The sequence below is a fragment of the Bidens hawaiensis genome, unplaced genomic scaffold, assembly GCF_021521415.1.
Source record: "Bidens hawaiensis isolate Kalapana, Puna unplaced genomic scaffold, B.hawaiensis_p1.1 tig00004003_1, whole genome shotgun sequence".
Classification (NCBI taxonomy): domain Eukaryota; kingdom Viridiplantae; phylum Streptophyta; class Magnoliopsida; order Asterales; family Asteraceae; genus Bidens; species Bidens hawaiensis.
In genome coordinates, this window is record NW_027491234.1 from 821,633 (window position 1) to 844,605 (window position 22,973).

The 22,973-nt window shown below is 36.7% G+C and overlaps 2 pseudogenes across 1 annotated transcript; both read left to right on the forward strand.

Moving 5' to 3' along the window:
- Positions 1-20,500: 20,500 nt before the first annotated feature.
- Positions 20,501-22,973, forward strand: LOC143624955 (pentatricopeptide repeat-containing protein At4g37170 pseudogene; annotated as a pseudogene). Its single transcript, XR_013152196.1, has 2 exons — positions 20,501-20,542; positions 20,798-22,973. The product of XR_013152196.1 is annotated as a pentatricopeptide repeat-containing protein At4g37170 pseudogene (transcript).
- LOC143624924 (pentatricopeptide repeat-containing protein At4g37170 pseudogene) lies at positions 22,232-22,864 on the forward strand (annotated as a pseudogene).

Sequence of the window (22,973 nt, forward strand, 5' to 3'; positions counted from 1 at the left end):
AAAAGGAAGTGTATAGGACACGGAAAGTAACGTGATCAGCTAATCACAACTGGCCACTGTTATTACCTGTTAGCCTTACTATCCTTGTACTAGATAGTTCCTTGAGTGATGATGTTTGTGTTTTCCCCTTTAGAATACTAATGGCTGGAGCTGGAGAATTTGTTGAAACTGGGGGTCGCACTGGACGTCGTGGCAGGCCTCGTCTTGTCCGGCAACCTTCGGTAGAAGAAGCTTCCCACACCGAAGATGAAGGAAGCGCAGCTGGAGGAGACCAGAACAACAACGAAGAAGTTCAACTTAGCCCCGCAGTTCAAGCAGCCATCGTTCAGGCTGTAGTTGCTGCTGTGAAGAACCTGAATCCCGAAGGATCTGCTGGAAGCCGTGAGCGAACTGCTGAAGGGGCGGGTGGTGATGGTAGAAAGGATGGGGAAGGTGAAAGAGGGGCCTCGAGTGGGGATAAGTCTGTGAAAGTCGATGATAGGAGAGGAGGACAAGGTGGGTGCAGCTATAAGTCCTTCAAAGGTTGTGACCCGCCTAAGCTGACTGGTTTAGGAGACGCAATCGCTACTCTCCAGTGGATAACCGCTATGGACAAGGTTATCCGCATTAGCGAATGCCGTCCCGACCAAGCTGTGGGTTATGCTACTCAGTCATTCGTAGATGAGGCTATGTATTGGTGGGAGAGTGTGGAGCAGAGGAAGACCCGTGAAGAGATCAAAGAGATGAAGTGGGAAGATTTGAAAGAGTTGGTAATGAAGAAGTTCTGTGCAGATGCCGAGGTTGAAAGAACGGAGATGAAGTTCCAGAATTTAAAAGCCGGTATGATGACGCATCGTGAGTATACCACGGAGTTCAACCGACTATCTAGGTTGGTGCCTGACATGGTTGACACTGAGGTCAAGAGAATCAAATGTTATGTGAGGGGGTTGCCACAAAAGGTCCGCATGTTAGTCAGGGCGATTCAACCTGCTACTTTTGATTCGGCTGTTGGACTCGCGGAAATGGTCTATGCTGACGTGGCCGCGGATGATAGGGTGGAAAGGGACGAAGAGAAAGAGAAGAAAGGGGTCACTCCTGCTAAACGACCCGGTACTCAGTTATGGAACTCCAAGGATAAGAAACAGAAAGTGTGGGAGAAGAGATCATGTAAGACCTGCGGAAAGAGGCATGGTGGTGAGTGCAAGTGGGGTAAAAGTTCTAACGTTTGTCTCAAATGTGGAAAGGCTCATGGTGGGGAATGCAGAATGGGGTCGAATGCCTGTTATAAGTGCGGGAAGGTAGGGCATTATGCCAGTGAGTGCAGTGCGAAGCCAGCATGTTACAAATGTGGCAAGACAGGCCATATGTCAAGGGAGTGCACTGAAGGTGTAGCTGGAGGTAGTGGAAAGAAGGATGCCGATCAAGCTAGGCCCAGAACTAGAGCCTACATGCTGACCCAGGAACAAGCCAGGCAGATTCCGGATGTCGTCACAGGTATGTTTCTAGTGAACGATGTTTCCGCTTCTGTATTATTTGATTCTGGTGCGAATAGAAGTTTTGTAGCTACGACGTTTAGTAAACTAGCTAAAATGAAAGGCTGCCGAGTGTCTGAACCTTTTGTAGTAGAAACCGCAAGTGACACTTCGGTGAAAATAACAAAAATGGTTAAGAATTGTAAGATAGTGTTAGAGGGACATGAGTTCCCTGTTACTTTGTATGTTATGGCCTTAGGAGGGTTCGATGTAGTCTTGGGTATGGATTGGTTGTCTGAGTTTGAGGCTCAGATAGTATGTAAAAGTAAGATGATAAGGTTAAAGTCATTGGATGGTAGTGCGGTGACGGTTTATGGTGATAAGGAGAGTTATGGGCTTAATGTCATTTCGATGATAAAAGCCGAGGGTTTGTTAAGGCGAGGGTGCGGTGCCTACCTGGCGTATGTTGTCAACGCTACGGCCGAGACGAAAGAAATGAAGAATGTTCCTATTGTGCGCGACTACCCAGAAGTATTCCCTGAGGATCTTCCGGGGTTGCCACCTGAGCGAGAGATAGAATTTCAGATAGATTTAATACCAGGAGCCCAGCCCGTCGCGAAAGCGCCTTACCGTCTAGCACCGTCCGAGATGAAGGAATTAATGTCCCAACTGCAAGAACTCCTCGACAAGGGTTTTATCAGACCGAGTGTTTCTCCGTGGGGCGCACCGGTTTTGTTTGTGAAGAAAAAGGATGGAAGTATGAGAATGTGCATAGACTATCATGAGTTGAATAAGCTTACGGTAAAGAATAGATACCCCTTGCCTAGGATTGACGATCTGTTTGACCAACTGCAAGGTTCGAGTTGGTTCTCACGAATAGATCTCAGATCAGGCTACCATCAGCTGAAGGTGAAAGAGGCAGACATCCCTAAGACAGCGTTCCGAACGCGGTATGGACACTACGAGTTCCTCGTAATGTCATTCGGTCTAACCAATGCTCCTGCAGCATTTATGGACATGATGAATAGGGTGTGTCGACCGATGTTGGATAAGTCGGTTATCGTCTTCATCGATGATATATTGGTTTATTCAAGGAGCGAGTCTGACCATGCGGAGCATTTGAGAGACGTATTGGAAGTTCTGAAGAAAGAGAGGTTGTACGCCAAGTTTTCGAAGTGCGCGTTCTGGTTAAGAGAAGTGCAATTTTTAGGTCATGTGGTTAATCCGGAGGGGATTACCGTGGACCCAGCTAAGATTGAAGCGATAACGAATTGGAAGACTCCGCAGAATCCGACTGATATACGAAGCTTCCTAGGGTTAGCTGGCTACTATAGGAGATTCATCGAAGGTTTCTCCAAGATAGCCGCACCGCTGACCGGTATGACCCGAAAGACGATAGTATTCAATTGGGGAAAGTTTCAGGAGGAAGCCTTTGAAGAATTGAAGAAGAGACTCACGCAAGCTCCAATCCTTACTTTACCCGATGGTGATGAGGATTTTGTTGTTTGTGCTGATGCCTCGCATCAAGGGTTAGGTTGCGTGTTGATGCAACGAGGGAAGGTGATAGCCTACGCGTCTAGACAGTTGAAGGTCCATGAGAGTACTTATCCGACGCATGATTTGGAGTTAGCAGCTGTAGTGCATGCTCTTAAGATATGGAGGCATTATCTATACGGCACTAAGTGTACTATCTATACCGATCATAAGAGTTTAAAGTACTTCTTCGAGCAGAAAGAACTGAACATGAGACAGAGAAGATGGTTAGAATTGATAAAGGATTACGACTGTGAGATTAAGTATTACCCCGGTAAGGCTAACGTGGTCGCTGATGCGTTAAGTCGTAAGAATGAGGAAGTCCTTGTAACCGTGAAGTCATATAAGTTGATCATGAACTCAAGTCTTTTTGAAGGAATCATCAAAGTGCAGTCAGAAGTGTTAGTAGACGAAGGGTTAATAAAGAAAGAAAGGATTTATGGCCAGCAAGATGAGTTGATGGAAAACACTCATGGAGTTAAAACTAGATTTGACCGTATGTGGATTCCACGCCATGGTGATCTTAGAAGTCGAATCTTAGATGAAGCTCATAAGTCAAGGTACTCAATCCATCCTGGAGCTACAAAGATGTACCAAGACTTGAAAAGAGATTACTGGTGGCCAGGAATGAAGAATGACGTAGTGGATTATGTTAGTAAGTGCTTAACTTGCTTACAAGTCAAGGCCGAGCACCAAAAGCCTTATGGGAAGATGCAACCGCTAGAGATACCTGAGTGGAAATGGGAACACATCACCATGGATTTCATAACTAAGCTACCTCGTACAGCTAAGCATCATGATACCATCTGGGTGATTGTGGACCGTTTGACCAAGAGTGCTCACTTTCTGCCCATACGAGAGGCCATCTCGTCAGAAACGTTAGCAAGCTTGTTCATCAAGGAAGTGGTAACCAAGCATGGAGTACCGTTATCGATCGTGTCTGATAGGGATACACGGTTTACTTCGAGGTTCTGGAAGAAATTTCATGAAGCTATGGGGACGAGGTTGAACATCAGTACGGCGTATCATCCTCAAACCGATGGACAGTCTGAAAGGACGATCCAAACCCTTGAGGATATGCTACGTGCTTGCGTTTTAGATTTTGGTGGAAGTTGGGATGATCATCTGCATCTGGCAGAGTTCTCCTATAACAACAGTTACCATTCGAGTATTGGTATGCCACCGTTTGAGATGCTGTACGGTAGACGATGTAGAACCCCGGTGTGTTGGGGTGAGATTGGTCAGAAGGAAATGGGAAGTATAGAAGTGGTTCAAGAAACGTCTTCAAAGTTCGATCAGATCAAAGCAAGAATGAAAGCCGCTCAAGACAGACAAAAGTCTTATGCGGATAAGCGGCGACGACCAATTGAGTTTAACGTTGACGACTATGTGATGCTTAAGGTCTCGCCTTGGAAAGGAATTATCCGTTTTAGAAAGAGAGGGAAGCTAAGTCCGAGGTACATTGGACCATTTAAAATTTTGTATCGTGTGGGGGAAGTAGCTTATAAGCTGGATTTACCCGATGAGTTAGAAGGAATTCATTCAACCTTCCATGTTTCTCATCTGAGGAAGTGTCTAGCTGATGACACGTCTCACGTGCCATTAAGGGACATCGAGGTTGATGAACAATTGAACTACATCGAGCAACCGATAAAGATCGTTGATCGCAAGGAGAAGCAGCTTCGTCACAAGATTATACCCTTGGTAAAAGTGATATGGAAACACCGCAAGGGATCAGATGCTACTTGGGAAGTCGAGGATGAGATGCGCAAGTTTTACCCTAGTTTGTTTATGTAATAGTTAGGTTTCGGGGACGAAACCTCTTTAAGGGGGAAAGACTTGTAACATCCTAAAATTTTTTATAATGTTAATAAAAGAAAGTTATGTTTAGTGATTTCACGTTTTAGTTATTTAATGTCGAGTAAGGAACGGGTCATGGGCTTAGATTACGTAAGATGGGTTAAATGAGAATGGGCCTTGGGTCCGTGGGCTTGAGAGATATAAATACCCATCCCAAGCCCAAGATATCATTTTATTTCCATCTTTCTCTTTTACACACTCAAAAACACACACATAACCGACCGAGATCCGAAGTCGAGAACCGAGATTTTGCTGGTAGATCTGAGTTGGAAAGGTAAGAACTAATCCCGCAAAGCTAATATTACTGAAAATGGTTAGGATTTGACGGGTTAATCGGACCCGAAACACAACTGCCCAAATCGGACCCCTAAAACGTCGATTTTAGGCCGATTTGATGGTTGGGATTTGTAGGCGCCGATCATACGATTCCGTGGGTACCAAAATCGAGTTATTTGGCTAAGAAACGAAGGAGTTATGGGCAAACAGATCTGCAGCGCGACAACTTCGCCTTCATCTGGGCAACTTCGCCTTCAAGCGATGAACTTCGCCTGCAAGCTAAGTTCGCCTGATGAACTTCGCCTGCAAGCCAAGTTCGCCTGATAAGTTCGCCTGAAGCCAAGTTCGCCTGATGGCAACTTCGCCTAAATGGTAACTTCGCCTAAAAGCCAAGTTCGCCTGAGGTTTAACTTCGCCTAAAAGCCAAGTTCGCCTAAGGTTTAACTTCGCCTAAAAGCCGAGTTCGCCTAAGGTTTAACTTCGCCTGAAGCCAAGTTCGCCTAAGGTTTAACTTCGCCTAAAGTGAAGTTCGCTTAGAAAATAAATTAAAAACCTAATGGAAAATGTGTTAAGGCAGTTATCGAAAATAAAATTTTTCCAAGCTGACCTGGCAGCTTAACCCCAGCCAGGGGCTCTGCCCCTTGGACCCCGCTAGGGGCTGCCGCCCCTAGAACCCCGCTGCCAGGGGCGCTGCCCCCGGACCCCCGTTCGTTGTGGGTCATTTATAGATAGAAATACAAAACGAGAAGTAGTAGTTAATTGATATGTGTAAATATTATACAGTTAGCCGAGCCCAGTTAAAGAAAGGAATTACGATCAACGGCGAGCGTAACAGGATCCAGGTGAGTTTCTAGCCCCATTCCTTGTTATGTTTTCGGGGCTGTGTGCATACTTGATGTGTTGTTAATACATTTATCCTAAGTGATAAGTGTATGCCATATGTGATATATGTGATATGTATGAATGATTGCTTGATGGTTCGTGAACGATCTTCGGATATTGCACGTACTGTCAGGTTGTAACGTTATAAAGCCATATGTGATATGTATGAATGATTGCTTGATGGTTCGTGAACGATCTTCGGATATTGCACGTACTGTCAGGTTGCAACGTTATAAATATGGCAAGTATGATATGTATGTTTATTGTGTATGAACGTAATAAAGTTAATAAAAGAAGGAAATGACGGTTGTATGGTTGTATGGTTACGAAAAGGGTACCAAGCCCTAATAATACTCGAGGTATGTTGCATGGTTGTATAGTAACGAAGAGGGAACTGAACCCTACTAATATTCGAAAGCAAGGGACCAGACCCTTATAATATCTGTGATGTTAGGGACCAGACCCTAATAATATCTGTGATGTTAGGGACCAGACCCTCATAATATCTGTGATGTTAGGGACCAGACCCTTATAATATCTGTGATGTTAGGGACCAGACCCTTATAATATCTGTGATGTTAGGGACCAGACCCTTATAATATCTGTGACGTTAGGGACCAGACCCTTATAATATCTGTGAGGTTATAGGGCGAAAGGCTCTTTAAAACGTATGATTATGAATGTAAAGAAAGTATGTAAGTAAGAAAGAAAGTATGTAAGTAAGAATGAAGGTATGAGTACTTATGTGTGTATAAAAGAAAGTTATGAGGTTAAGTACGTATGTATGTAAGAAGGTGTTGTATAGTATTGTATGATTAACTAGAACTCACTCAGCGTAGCTGACTTTTAGTATGCACGCAGGTGAGTAGGTTGAGACAGCTGGCTTGAGTGGAGGACACATGGCAGAAGACTAAAGCCTGGCATCTGAAGATCTGATATGTTTTATAAGTTATGTTTTGATTTTGAAAGACAAGAGGAATGTTTTAAGACATGATTATGAATCGATATGTAATGTTTTATGAAAGTTTTATATTCCGCGTAAAGTTTTTAATTAACTCTGATATTTAGAACTGTGTTTATGAGTAAATCCAACACGAAAGTAGGGTTACTGGTAACGGGGCCTTACATTAACAAAGACAAATCATACCCGGGGTTCAAGCAAGTAAATAAACAGTAATATCATGCTCACTTAACAGATTTATTGTTAATTATCAAATAAAATTTTCTAACTAGATAAACCTTAAGCATCAACAGTTGCTAACTCATGGCATTGGTTATCAAACAGTCTCTGCCAGTGTAACTCAAATAAGGGCAATTGTAACATCTCAGATTTTTCGTATTTATATTCGTTTATGTTTAAACCGATTCGGGAACGTAATTCGGATCTTTCGTATCAATAAATTTATGCATTTATTAGTAATTAATTGTGTTTAACTTAGTTTACAATTCCTTAACTTTAAAATATGCCAAATAGCCCTCAGAAACTCTTAAAATTGCTTAAAATGGTTTAAAAATGCATTTTTGGAACTTTAAGGACTAAAGCTGTCAAAAATCAAAAGCTGTTAAAACCACCCCTTCGCGCGGTGCGAATGAAGGGCCTTAAATCCTTCACACGGCGTGAAGGAAGGTTTGTTCAGCCAAAATCATTTACGATTCTCATTTAATGTTAAATTTTTCTCTAAATGACCCTAAATCATGAAAATTAAGCTACAAGTTAATTAATCTGTTGTTCAGAAGTGTCTAAGTTCATTCCTTGTGATTTGATTGATATATTGCATATCATAAGACCCGATTTCGTCATCAATATATTATTTGTTTACCTAAACGAGTCGATTTCTTGCTCTACAAGTTGAACAACTGGTTATTTAAACAAAACACATCTCCAAACCCTAGAGAGTTACTGAAATATTAATTCTCGGCTGTCACCTTCATCATACACATGATTTCACCTTCGTTTTTGCTATATTACTCAAAGATACAAGTGTTGGTGTTTGACTTGGCTATAATACCGACGTTTGACTCTATTTTCCCATCGATTCAAGCACTTTCTGGGTAAGTTGTATACTGTAAGTTGTTCATTATTACTCATTAGTCAATAACCCTCAATCAATTTCTAAAATTGAGTGGAATTGACGGTTCAATTTGATTCCAACCCGTTTAAGGGCATGTTGGTCACAACTTTGACCAATCGTTTTCTATCACTTCTTGTCGGAACCGACTTTCGGTCCAGAAGACTTTTATTTATTTTTTTTAAGATTTTAAGGCTACTGACCAAAATCCGACTTCCGACTCGCTGTTCGGATTCTAGTCAGTACCAAGTCGCTTAAACGTTAAATATCTCATAACCGGAGTTCTAGACATTCGTTTGGATCGATTCTAGTGACTATGTTCTTAGTTTTAATCATAGTTTATTATTTCTAAGTTTAAGGTATGTTTGGTTTATCTCAGTCAGCATGTTAAAGGACGGTTTGTTCATTTAATCGTGTTTTTATTCTTATTTCTCGCACACTTGCCTAAGCAACAAGGTGAGATATCATTCCCCTTCTATTTTACTGTTTTCAAATGATTTTAGGGACATATGCATATCTAATTCATAATTTTATATCCTATATATATACACACAAACTCGCAAACGTAAATATTGTGTGTATTTCAATTAAATGCTAATTGCTACTTGTTTAAGTGTTTATTTTATCGCATTAGAAGAGTTCCATCATAATCACATTAAAGTATGATTATACGCCGTCTTAGTAGCCAAAGCCCGATTCGTATGACGATGGTCAACTAACACTCACATTTGTATATGCTAGTCATAGTAGCCAATGCCTAATTCGTAAGGTAACAGTCAACTGGAACAACTATTTGCTTATTGGTTTTATTTGCTTATGCCTAATTCGTAATCCATGAAATTATTCTTCCCCCATTGTCGGTTTCTTCAATTTCTTCAAGTTATTCAAGCTTTCGTTGACTTTCAAGCTTCAAGGCCCTTCGACCTCAATTATCTCTTGTTTCATTCAATTGTTCGGGTAAGTTTTCTTCTTCAATATTGTAGACATTTATCTGTAGAAAAAAAGCCCTCAATAAATTTTGCCGATTGAGGGAGTTTAGGTGGTCAATTGCTTTCCGACTCGTTTAAGGGCATATTGGTCAACAACTTTGACCAATCGATTTCTAACACTTCTGGTCGGAACTGACGTTCCGTCCAAAATACTTTTATTTTTGTAATGAGATTTTAAGGCTACTGACCAAAACCTAACTTCCGAATCGTTGTTCGGATTCTGGTCAGTACCGGCTCGCTTAAACGTTTAATTTAACATAACCGGAGTTCTAAACATCCGTTTGGAATGATTCTAGTGGCAACGGGTTCGTTTTTAATCATATTTTCTATTCTCAAAGTTTCAGGTTCATTTGATTTGTTTCGTTCGACGCAGTAGTGGACAACTCGCGTAATTACTAACTCGTTTATCATTATTTTATTCACTTGCCTAATATTTAAGGTGAGTTTAGTCATTCCCCTATTTTACTATGTTTTCACAATTTTTAGGGACATATGCATACTTATTAGTATTGCGTATTATATACATATCTCAAACCAGCAAACGTGATGTTGTGTGTGAATAATCGAATATACTTGTTATATGATTACTTGTTTACTTTAACGCATTCGGAGAGGTCCAACATATTCTCATTTGTAGTATGATCATACTATTGACCCACGCCCGATTCGCTTTGCAATGGTCTTATTACTTGCTCATGGTTGATTTACTAAACGCCCGATTCGCTTGGCACTGGTTAATTGACACCTTATTTGCTCATGGTTTGATTTATTTACCGGAACTTATTACGTTTTGCTTATTTCATATATTATTATTATAACATTTCAATATCCTTCAACTTTATGTTGAATAAATCTATTGTATTTTCTACACATGTGCAGGTTATCGATTGACTTGAAGATTGAAGTTTTGGACACTTAGTAAAGACCTTAGGGTTTAATGAAGACAATTTATCTTTAATTTTTGTTTGGGTTATATTTGTTTTGTTTGGATTATTTGTTTATGTATTGGATATTGTGTGCACTTTAAATGAAATAATTAACTTAATAGTTATTGTCATTTTTATTTATGATAGTACATTTGAGCTGTGAACAATCAACTGACGCTCTGACATTTTCGCCTTAGGTTGGAACGCTCATAGAAGGCCAACCAACTCAATTGTTTGTTACTCGTTATTTTAATTGGGCCAAAAAATTGCCATGGAACGCTCATGGGAGGCCCAATTCAAAAAATTTGTGTTGCTTTATTTAGTTGGGCCATTCAAATTACAATGGAAAGCACATGGGAGGCCAACTCATTTGATATGTTTTGTTATTTAATTTGGGTTATCGAGCTACAATGGAAAGTCGATGGAAAGCTCAACCCAATCACATTTCATTTTTGGATTTACTTTAGATAAACTGTAACATCTCGGATTTTTCTAACTCGTATTCGTTTGCACATAACCTAATCTAGGAACATTTTCGAATCTTTATTAGTAAGCAAATCAAACCATTTTACGTATCTAAGATTTATATTTTCATTTTATATCCTTTAGGTTTTCAAAGTTCTCGGATTTTTGTAACATCTCGGATTTTTCTAACTCGTATTCGTTTGCACATAACCTAATCTGGGAACATTTTCGAATCTTTATTAGCAAGCAAATCAAACCATTTTACGTATCTAAGATTTATATTTTCATTTTATATCCTTTAGGTTTTCAAAGTTCGTTATTTCTTGGTTTTAACTTTAAATATGTAATAAATAACAATTTTTAAGAAGATCAGGGACTAAAATTACCAAATCATCAAACATACCCTCCCTTGGCCGAAGCACCGCGTGTTGGTAAGGTCACCATGTGGCAGCGCGGCGCCTTGGTGGACCTGTGCAGATCGTTTTCGTTCTAGATCATTTCCTAGTTCGTTTTTGGCTCGAAATCGCTTATTTTAGGACATAATGGAGTGTTTTAAGCCCCAAGAAAACTAATATAACTTAGATATATGTCCATGTTCATTACTTGTTGGCCAAGAACGAATTTTACTGCTTGTAACATTGATTTGATCATTAAAACTTGATTCGGTTTCCTAAACGAGTAAATATACTAAATATGGTTCGTTTTACTGTTTCTTATATAAACAACATCATATTCTTCTGCCACAAACTTCCCTAAACCCTAAATAATCATTCCCTAGCCGTCACCTATCTTTGGCCTTCATTCTCTTGCTCGTTTTTTAATATTTGTTGACGATACAAGACTCGAAGTTTGACTTTGCTTGAGCACCGGCCTTTGACTCATCTTCTTGATCGATCCTTTCACTTTCCAGATAAGTTGTAAACTGTAAAATCATTCATATATATTCCCTAGTCAATAACCTTCAATCAATTTCAGTGGTTGAAGGATGTTGACTGGTCAATTCATTTAAAACTCGTTAAACGACAAAACAGTTAGCAAGTTTAACTATACGTTTTCTCATGCTTCTGGTCAAAACCAACGTTCAGTCAAGAAGAGTTTTATTCTTGTAACGAAATTTTAAGGCTACCGACTAAAACCTGACTTCCGACTCGCTGTTTAGATTCTGGTCAGTACCGACTCGCTTAAATCTTTAATTTAACATAACCGGATTTCTAGACGTCCATTTGGATCGATTTAAGCGGCAACAAGTTCTTTTTTACTTATATTATCATATCTCAAAGTTTCAGGTTCTGATTGTTTATCTTGTTCGGCGCATTAGTGGACGACTCGTTTAAATATTAGTTCGTTATCATATTTATTAATCACTTGCCTTCAAACTAAGGTGAGTTTTATCATTCCCCTATTTTACTAAGTTTTCTAAACGTTTTGGGGACATATGCGTATATCATATTATATGTATATATATATATATATATATCAAACAATAGCAAACGTGTAATTGTGTGTGATTAATCAAATATACTTATTATGTGCTTACTTGCTTATGTGCGCATTCGTATTCGGAGAGGTCCATCATATCCCCTTGTATAGGATTCTCATGCTATTGACCAACGCCCGATTCGCTTGGCAACAGTCTTATTATTATTTGCTCATGGTTTATTTACCGACGCCCGATTCGCTTGGCAATGGTTTAATTGACACCTTACTTGTTCATGGTTTGATTTCATTACTGCATTTATTACGTTTTGCTTACTTTTTTTATTTATTATATTACCATTATTTTATTACAAAATTTGTGATAAACTCACTCAACATGTGTTGTTGACAAAACTCTGTTTTCTACGCATATGCAGGTTGCCATTGAATTGAAGTTGAAGTATTGACACTTAGAAAGACCTTACGGTTTTAATGAAGACAATTATTATTTAAATCTTGATTGGATTACATGTATTAAATCATTTATTTGTGTTTTGAATATTTGTGTACTGTATTTGGAAATAATTAACTTAATAGATATTGTCACATTTTATTTAATATAGTATCTTCGAGCTGTGAACAATCGGCTCGCACCCGGCATTTCCGCTTTAGGTTGGGGTGTGATATAAACATGGTTTAATTAAATATCTCAAAATTGTTCACATGGTTTTAAATTCCTACGTGCCCCCAAGCTAACATGATAAGTCACTAGCACAATTCTATTTAAATTTGCCTCCCTATTATCTCACATTGACTCATTTCCACAACTTACCTATCATCTTGTGAAATTTCATCTTTGGACCTCATAGAATGTTTAACCTAAGAATTCATCATCGTGATCAACGTAAAAAAAATGCTCTAAACAATAAATCTTATACTAACTCAAACCCGTTATGCTCGACTTGCAATTACCATTTTGTAATGTTATTTAAATTATCTTCTCTCATTTATTTCAATTTTTCAAACTATAAACTACTAAGCGCATTTCAATCTTTACCCTTAATTTTAACTATAAACATTTTATTACTTCTTGTTTTTCCTCAATCTCGTGTTATTTTTCACAACTTATCCTCCATATTACAAGTCTTTGATATTAAAATTTTAATTATTGTAATTTTATTATTAAACTGAATTTTTCATCATTCAAATTTAATTTCCATTATTAAATTAAATCTTCCATTAATTAATTTAATTTTTATCATTAAATTGACTTTTTGATTGAATATTCATTAATTAATTTTTATCATCAATTTTTACCATTAATGACTTTTATCATTAAATCCATGTATAACACGATCACTCATTTTATTTATTGACATTTTCATGCTTATTGTTGGGCTTTCATTTTTATTAAGTTTCGTTAATTAGTTGAAATTAAACGATGGTTCGTAAGTATATCAACTCCCTACTTTGATTTTTGATATATCTTGAGAATTTTGGACGTTTTAATGATAACTTCGTTAATTGTTAGAATAGTCATGGTGGTTCATGCATTTCTATCTTCGCGTTTCTCTTATTTATTGAATTATTTCACATTTCATTTTCATTTTCACTATTAAATTTAATATTCGCTGTTTACTTAGATTTCCATGATAAATCATGGATACTTCAATTTACGTATTTCATAATATTTATAACGATTTTATGGAAATAGGATGATTCCTCGTAATTCGTGGATTCTTCAATTACCCACCTTATATTTTATCTAAATTTAAAGATTTAATTGGAATAGGACTATCTCGGTGATTCGGGAGTACCCGCTTCCCAATTTAATCTATTAACGATTGGTTTGAATGCGTACATTTTCGCCTTTCAATTATTATTTACTAATTATGATAATATTGTAGTTTGGTAAATCGAATTAATCTCATCTCAAATTCACAACTTGAAAAGCGATAATTTCATAACAATTTCTCTTTAATCTCATAATTTCTCAACTAACCAAACTTGACTCATCAAAATCTTCGTTAACTTTGTTTAAATTTATACTCTCGGTCTTAAGAATTTCGTTCCTAATGTTTACAATATTTAAAGATTTCCCATGTCATTACTCATTTTAAGATTTGTTGCTAAATAAACTTTTGCGCATTTCATCTCATGAATCAAGTTTCTTTTATCTACCAAGGTTAACTTCTTGTAATATCATATTCTTAACTTATTCTCGTTCATCATAATTCCTTTCAAATGTCTATTTCAAGAAATCCATTTCAATTTTCAAAATTTATATTTTTGGTAATAAAAGATGTTTTTAGAAATTTCCCTATTTTATTAATCAAACTCGAACATTTATTTATTATCTTTTGGATTTATATTTAAATTTACCAAAACTTCTATTCCTCTCAAAATTTTAATTTTCAATGCTTTATAACCCACATGATGGGACGGATTATGCGGACCATCCGACGATAAGAGTAATTATTGATGCATACATAATTATCCGAGTCCTCACATGGAAATCATAATATGTACAATTGTGTGTCATGATCTAGAACCGAAAGTAGTTTGAGTAACGGTACAAATGTTAAGATGATAAGGACATGGTGGATACACCACTGGTAGATCCTATATATAAGTGCCCTTATCGGATTTTCATTTGGAGCGTTGCTCTAGCTATTAGAAGTTCTATATTATGATAAATTTTAACTTTTATTTAAAAATATTTTCCGTAAAGTTTATAACACGATTTTGTTTTAGTTTTTCTTAATTTCGGGATGAAATTCCCTAAAGTATTGGAGACTGTAACATCTCGGATTTTCGTATTTGTTTAAACCGATTCGAGAATGTAATTAGGATCTTTCGAACTATTTAAAACTTGATGTATTAATATTAAACTTGGTTTAACTTATTTTATAATTTCATAACTTTTAATCATGCCAAATAATCCTTAACAACCTTTAAAATCGTTTAAAACGGCTAAAAATCGCATTTTTGGGAACTACAGGGACTAATTTTGCCAATTCTTTCCTATTTTCAATTAAATTAACGAAACTTAAACTCCAAGAAATGTTATTACAGATCCCAAGACGTTTTCTTGTTGTCCAAGTTGAAATCTCTATGTTATTATACCCGATTATGTCATTTATTGATTATTCAGTTCCATAAAATAACTATTTTCTAATAAACTAGTCTTAACCCTTAATATTTAAACAAGACATATCATTAAACCCAAAATTATTACTTCAATACCAGCCCCCATACCTGTAATCCACGAAATTCTTCTTCCCCCATTGTCGGTTTCTTCAATTCTTCAAGTTCTTCAAGTTTTCGATGACTTTCAAGCTTTAAGGCCTTTCGACCTCGATTATCTCTTGTTTCATTCATCGTTCGGGTAAGTTGTCTTCTTCAATATTGTAGATTTTTATCTATAGAACAAAAGCCCTCAATCAATTTTGCCAATTGAGGGAGTTTCAGTGGTCAATTGCTTTGGCATGTTGGCCAACAACTTTATCCAATCGATTTCTAACATTTTTGTTCGGAATCGACGTTCAGTCCAGAAGACTTTTATTTTCGTAACGAGATTTTAAGGCTACTGGCCAAAACTCGACTTCCGACTCGCTATTCAGATTCTGGTCAGTACCGTCTCGCTTAAACGTTTAATTTAACATAATCGGAGTTTTAAACATCCGTTTGGAATGATTCCAATGGCAACGAGTTTGTTTTTACTCATATTTTCTATTCTCAAAGTTTTAGGTTCAGTTGGTTTGTCTCATTTGACGCGTTAGTGGACGACTCGCGTAATTACTAACTCGTTTATCATTATTTTTTTCACTTGCCTAATATTTAAGATGAGTTTTGTCATTCCCCTATTTTACTATGTTTTCACAAGTTTTGGGGACATATGCGTACTTATTTTAGTATTTCGTTTTATATACATATTTTAAACTAGCAAACGTGATGTTGTGTGCGAATAATCAAATATACTTGTTACATGATTACTTGTTTACTTTAACGCATTCGGAGAGGTCCAACATATTCTCATTTGTAGTATGATCATACTATTGATCCACGCCCGATTCACTACTTGCTCATGGTTGATTTACCAAACGCTCGATTCGCTTGGCGCTGGTTAATTAACACCTTATTTGCTCATGGTTTGACTTATTTACCGCAACTTATTACGTTTTTCTTATTTCATAAATTATTATTATTATTATTATTATTATTATTATTATTATTATTATTATTATTATTATTATTATTATTATTATTATTATTATTATTATATCATTGCAAAACTAATGACAATCTCACTCAACTTTATGTTGACAAAATCTATTGTATTTTCTACGCATATGCAGGTTATCGATTGACTTGAAGATTAAAGTTTTGGACACTTAGTAAAGACCTTAGGGTTTAATCTTTAATTTTTGTTTGGGTTATATTTGTTTTTGTTTGGATTATTTGTTTATGTATTGGATATTGTGTGCACTTTGAATGAAATAATTAACTTAATAGTTATTGTCATTTTTATTTATGATAATACCTTTGAGCTGTGAACAATTAGCTCACGCCCCGACATTTTCACCTTAGGTTGGGGTGTGACAATTTTGGGTATTTTTGTAGCTTGATTTGTATGGATTGAACAAGTGAGGGGAATATGAATTGACGGAGAAAAAGAATGTTTAGGGTCCATGATTTTAGATGATGTTGATGTTTCTCGGTAACAAAAGAATGCTTTGACTCTCCAACTCCAATAAACCACTTCATAAAAATGCTTTCTTATTTCCCTCAAATCCTTAGTTCCGGTAATTGAGTGGATGGGGATGGTGAACCCTAGTTATGTGGGCGGTGAGTTAGGTGGCCGGAGTACTCCAGAGATGCGGTGGTGACGGTGGGATTGTGTAGATGGGAGATTTTGTGAATTGAAACCGTAATGTTTTTAAATTTATCTATTATATATTTATATAACATTAATAATAAATATATGTTTATTATTTGGAAAATTGGATTTTAATAATCCCAACTTTTTGTTATTGCCGATAATAATCCCTACTTTGTTTATTCCCACCAGTGGTCCTTAATTTAAAAAAGTTGGCTCTCAATGGTCCCCCGTTAAAAAAAACTTAACGGCGTTAAGTTTTTTCCGAATTTCAAACTGATTTTTTAGGGCTTTTGATCGGAAGAAAGATGCAAGTCGATTGATGTAAAACTTAGCTCGAAACGATACTTCAAACAGCTTAATTTTGTTAATTTTAAATTCAAACACTCGATTTGAAGCACTAATCAAGCCATTTGAAGCATCATTTCGAGCTAATATTTACACTAATCGACTCGTATCCTCTTTCCGATCAAAATCCCTAATAAATCAGTTTAAAATTCCGAAAAAACTTAACGCCGTTAGTTTTTTTTTAACCAGGGGGGAGGGCGTTGAGAGCCAATTTTTTTTAAATTTGGTACCACTAGTAGTAATAAACAAAGTTGGGATTATTATTTGGCAATAACAAAAAGTTGGAATTATTAAATTCCAATTTTCCTTATTATTTTAATTATTATATAATGAATTTATGCCAATAAACTGGCTGTTATAGGTCTATTCACAATTATGTTCAAAAATACCAAGTTATTGGCTTTTCATGGTATTTGCCCTATATTAAATAAATATTGTCATATTTTATATATTATGATAGTACCTTGTGAGCTGTGGACCAACGGTTCTCACCATGACATTTCCGCCTTAGGTTAGGGTGTGACAGCAATAGTGTCACACCCCAATCTAACAATGGAACATGCCGGGGCGCGACAATATTTGTATCATAACTCAAAGACACTAAATAGTAATAAGTATCAATATCTAAATTTATTTATTCATAAACATTTGTACACAAAGAGTTCAAAGAGAAAAATACAACATTCTTTCTATTTTTTATTTTATTAGTCTAAAGTCCAAATCTAGAGCCTCCACTTCAACTCATACACCCTGCATTATGCGTAAAAATAATATGTCAACAACAAATGTCGAGCTAGTAATTTGCAGTTTGGTGTAATAATAATTAATAATAATGTTGAGATATAAACAATTCGTTGCGTTATTAAATAGCATCAATAAACATAAACAAATATATGCGTTGTTTCAACATGCCACTAGATTCAAACATGTTTACTCGGATAAGTTCGCAACCATTAAGTGTGTCTTTTTTATCATGCCACTAGATTCAGACATGTCTATTCGGACGACGTATGATCATACTATGAGTATGAGGATGATGATAAGATACCAGCCAACCATAAATACAGTAAATACATAAATCATATAGCAATCAACAATTACTTAAGCGATATCACAACCATGCAAATAATGGAATTGCATTAGAGTATAATAATGTAATATCAATAATTTAGCATGCATAATACCCCCAAAACAAAATATAGAAAAAAAGGGGAGGTGATTACTCACATGAAAGTGTGCGCATATGAGGAAAAGAAAAACAAGCTAAGCGAGTGAACCGGTTAGGTTCGATACAATGAGTGACCCTAGATTATAAAAATAAATTGCGTTAAAAATGGATTCTAAATAAGCAAGTATGAAGGTTCGAGGGCTCGGTTTAAGGATTGGGGGGGTGGTTTGGACCAAAAGTGAGTAAGTTTATTAAAAGTGTTTTCTTATTTTAAAACAAATGATTAAATTGTTTGACGAGTTTAAATTAAGGTATTCGGATGAAAACGTTGATACTTGTAACAAATTATAACTTGTACTTACGGTTCCACAAGGTCCAATCCCACAAACCGTGTATTAATTTATAAACACTTTTAGATGTACTAATATCCTTTCTTTTCAAAATGATAGTTACAACATTTGATATAAACACAAATATGTAGAAGCCATACTCATTGAACTTCTGAGGGTTCCTCGCAATCAATTGGTAGTCGTGCTTTCGTGTACCACTGATGCCATAGAAGGGCTATACCGTCTAAATGAAAGGAATCCAAATTAACTTGATCCTCAGCCGCCACCTTCTAAAAATTGAAGTATTGCTCAGATTGGTAGATCCATCATGTCGGGTCATTGCCACTAAACTGGGGCTTTCTCTTTGAGGGACTGAATTTCCTTCATCAACTGCTCAATATCCTTCTGAAATTGTTCAAGATTTTGGTATTAGTTTCCATTTGGATCAGGGCAGCTCTGATACCACTGCTGTGGTTCCAACGGTTTAATCGTTGGCCAAAGAAAATAGACGAAAATCCAGATTAGAAAATAGATCGAGATTCAGACTAATTCTTCATAATTTCATTCATAAACATTTAACGAAACAATAATGCCTTCATATAGGCTTACAAACATGTAGAAGTAAACTACAGATGCCTAACTGATGAAAACGTGGACCATTACTTTTCCTAGTTTAATGATAGAAATAGGGAAACATGGAGATGATGGAAATATGGGAGTTTGGGCACGTAACACCCAACTAGATAAAACCGGAACCCAGAAAACCTAAGAGAGATTAGGGCTGGGTTTCAGTTCCTAAATTAAATTTCTCAAACTCAAGAAACCACAACTTAAATAACACCTATGAACTCACCTCCTAAATTAAATTTCTCAAACTCAAGAAACCACAACTTAAATAACACCTATGAACTCACCGCAAGTGGTGGACCTATGGTCCGAAAGATTACCAAAGATATTGGTTGAGTTGACTAGAGATGATGGCACGATTGTTTCTACATTTTAGAGTCAAATTCCAGACCTAATAAATTTTTAATGAATTGAAAACAATCAAACACTTAACTTTTTTTAACAACCATATTTCATTATAAAAAGAAAAAAATAATTAGCAAGTGATTAGTCATCACATAACATTACACATGCAATACCAATACAATTCATCATATAAGTATTCACCTATAACCAACCATAGTTAAAACGAAACCTAGACCAATCTTCCTATTCAAGACTCACCATTCTTCCTTTATTCTTCGCCCATAGAAAAAAACAATCGTTTTATGTCTTCTTTTAACCTATTGATAGATACTCTCGTGTTTCTTAATGATAGAGCAATTACTTCAGAGATAGAGACATGTGCAAGGGAACTTGTTTGAGACGTTGAAGTTTGAAGAAGTCCAGAAGTTTACGCTTATTGCTTTTGAATAAAATGAACCAATCAAGCACATGGGATACGTTTGTATACTGGCTCTTCAGCTTTGTTTTAGTTCAACTTTAGATTCCCTTGTTATAGTACTTTCTATTTGTTTCTATTCGAGTATTTAATGTATTTAAAGCCATTTTGGCCAGTTATGAATGCATACATTTTTGTGAGAAACCAGATAACTCAATTTATCATTAAACGATCTCGTTTATTGTCTTTCACAAACACCAGCATGCCGTGAATATGAGTGAGCGAATAACTTTCTTCTTACCCTCTTAAGCCCTTACGTTTAAGTGTTCTTTAAGAAGATCTCTTACCTCGAAAGCGCAAACCAGGGAAACACCGCACTAATTACTTATGAATTGCCAAATAACCAACACTACATAGCAAGAGATTGAAACATATTCCACCAATTCCAAAGCGTCTACACATGACAGACATACATTAGTTCCTTCAAATACCCTTCGTTTATTACGTAGCTCGTTTGAGTTAGCAATTTTGCCCATTTCCGCTTTCCACCCTAATCAAACATCTGTGTTCCAGAGTTCCCGAGTTTCATTTAAGGAATGAAAGGGAAGGAAAATATAAAAAGAGTGTTCTCGAGTTTCATTAAAAGAAAGAAAAAAAGGGAAGGGGAGATAAAATAAGGAGCAAAATAAGAGAGATTGTATCTTTTCAAATCACAAAGATTAGGAAATAATCAAATAAAGAAAGTTAAAGAGAAAGAGGCATTGCCATATATAATAAAAAATTTCATAACTAAACTCGGGAACACATACCCGACAAAAGTACAAAACCTTGTCTCCTAAAAACACACCATCATTTCACAAAATCATGAGATCAATTAAACCCCATTTTCGAGCTCTCATTAACCCATCATACCAACGCACAATCTCCACTTCATCTTCTTCTAAAACCTTCTTCAAATCCCAAAACACCGAACACAAACACGAAGAAGCCATTATCAATCTATGCCAACGATCCCAATTACCAGAAGCAATTCAATTGCTTAATAATATTACCCACCCATCTCAATCAATCTACTCCAATCTTCTTCACCTTTGCCTCCAACAAAAAGCCATAGAACCCACCAAAAAGGTGCATTTGCATGCAAAGAGTGCTAATTATTCACTTGGGGTGTCTAGTTACAATCGGATTATTGATATTTATTGTAAATGTGGGAGTTTGGTTGATGCACGTAAGGTGTTCGATGAAATGCCTGAGAGGGGCTTGTGTTCTTGGAATGTTTTGGTGTCTGGGTATGCGAAAGCTGGACGGATTAATGATGCGCGCAAGCTGTTCGATGAAATGCCTGAACGGGATAATTTTTCGTGGACTGCGATTATTTCGGGGTATGTTCGGCATGGGTTTCCGAATGAGGGGTTGCACTTGTGTAGAGTGATGTTGAGAGATTGTAATCTTAAGTGTAATAAGTTTACGATATGTAGCGCGCTTGCGGCTTCGGCTGCGACTCAATGTTTAAGTATTGGGAAGGAAATTCACGTGCATATTGTTAGGACCGGGATGGATTCGGATGCGGTTGTGTGGAGTGCTTTATCGGATATGTATGGGAAATGTGGGAGTTTGGATGAAGCTAGACACATATTTGATAAAACGTCAGATAAAGACGTTGTTACATGGACCGCGATGATCGATAGGTATTTTAAACACGGTAGAAAAGAAGAAGGATTTTTGTTATTTTCAAAGTTGTTAAAATCTGGAAATAAACCTAATGAGTTTACATTTGCTGGGATATTAAACGTGCGCGCGCTTGATAACCTAGAATCATTAGGAAAACAAGTGCATGGGTATATGACACGCATAGGGTTTAACGAGTCTTCATTTGCAGCAAGTGCGTTAATTCATATGTATTGTAGATGTGGAAACATGGAGGTTGCAGATAGAGTGTTTAAATGGATACCGAAACCAGATTTAGCTTCATGGACGTCGTTAATTAACAGGTACGCTCAAAATGGTCAACCTGAAGAAGCGTTAAAGTTATTTGAGTCATTACTTGAGTCGGGAATAAAACCCGATCACATAACATTTGTTGGTGTTCTTTCGGCTTGTACACATTCGGGGTTGGTTGATAAAGGGCTTGAATATTTTAACTCCATAAAACATAAACATGGGTTGGTTTATACGGTTGATCATTACGCGTGTGTGGTTGATCTTCTTAGTCGATCGGGTAGGTTTAACTAAGCTGAAGATATAATTACCAAAATGCCCATGAAACCCGACAAGTTTTTTTGGGCTTCGTTACTCGCAGGGTGTAGGATTCATGGGAATCTCGATCTGGCAAAACGAGCGGCTGAAGCATTGTTTAAGATCGAGCCTGAAAATGCAGCCACATATGTCACGCTTTCCAATATTTATGCGGCTGCGGGTAAATGGGCTGACGTGACAAGGGTTCGAAACTTGATGGATGTTAATAAAGTGGTGAAGAAACCGGGACGAAGTTGGACTGAAATTAAACGAAAAGTGTATACATTTTTAATGGGTGATACATCAAACCCTAGATTAAATGAAATTCATGAGTTATTAGAAGATTTGCAAAAGAGAATTAAGGAAAATGGTTGTGTACCGAAGACGGATTATGTGCTTCATGATGTAGAAGATGAACAAAAGGAGCAAAATTTGTCGTATCATAGTGAAAAGCTTGCGATTGCGTTTGCGATTCTTGTTACTCCACCAGGGAGTTTGATTAAAGTGTTTGAGAATTTGAGGACTTGTGTTGATTGTCATACATTTATTAAATACGTGTCGAAAGTTGTTAGTAGGAAGATTATTGTTAGGGATTTGAGTAGGTTTCATTGTTTTGAAGACGGGAGGTGTTCGTGTAATGATTATTGGTGAGATTCGTTGATTTGTTATTATCGAGTCGAGGAGGCTGCGCGTTTGACCGTTGACTAATGAAGACTTGTTCAGTTTTGGTATCAAGTTTAGAGTACTGTTGAGTAGCTAT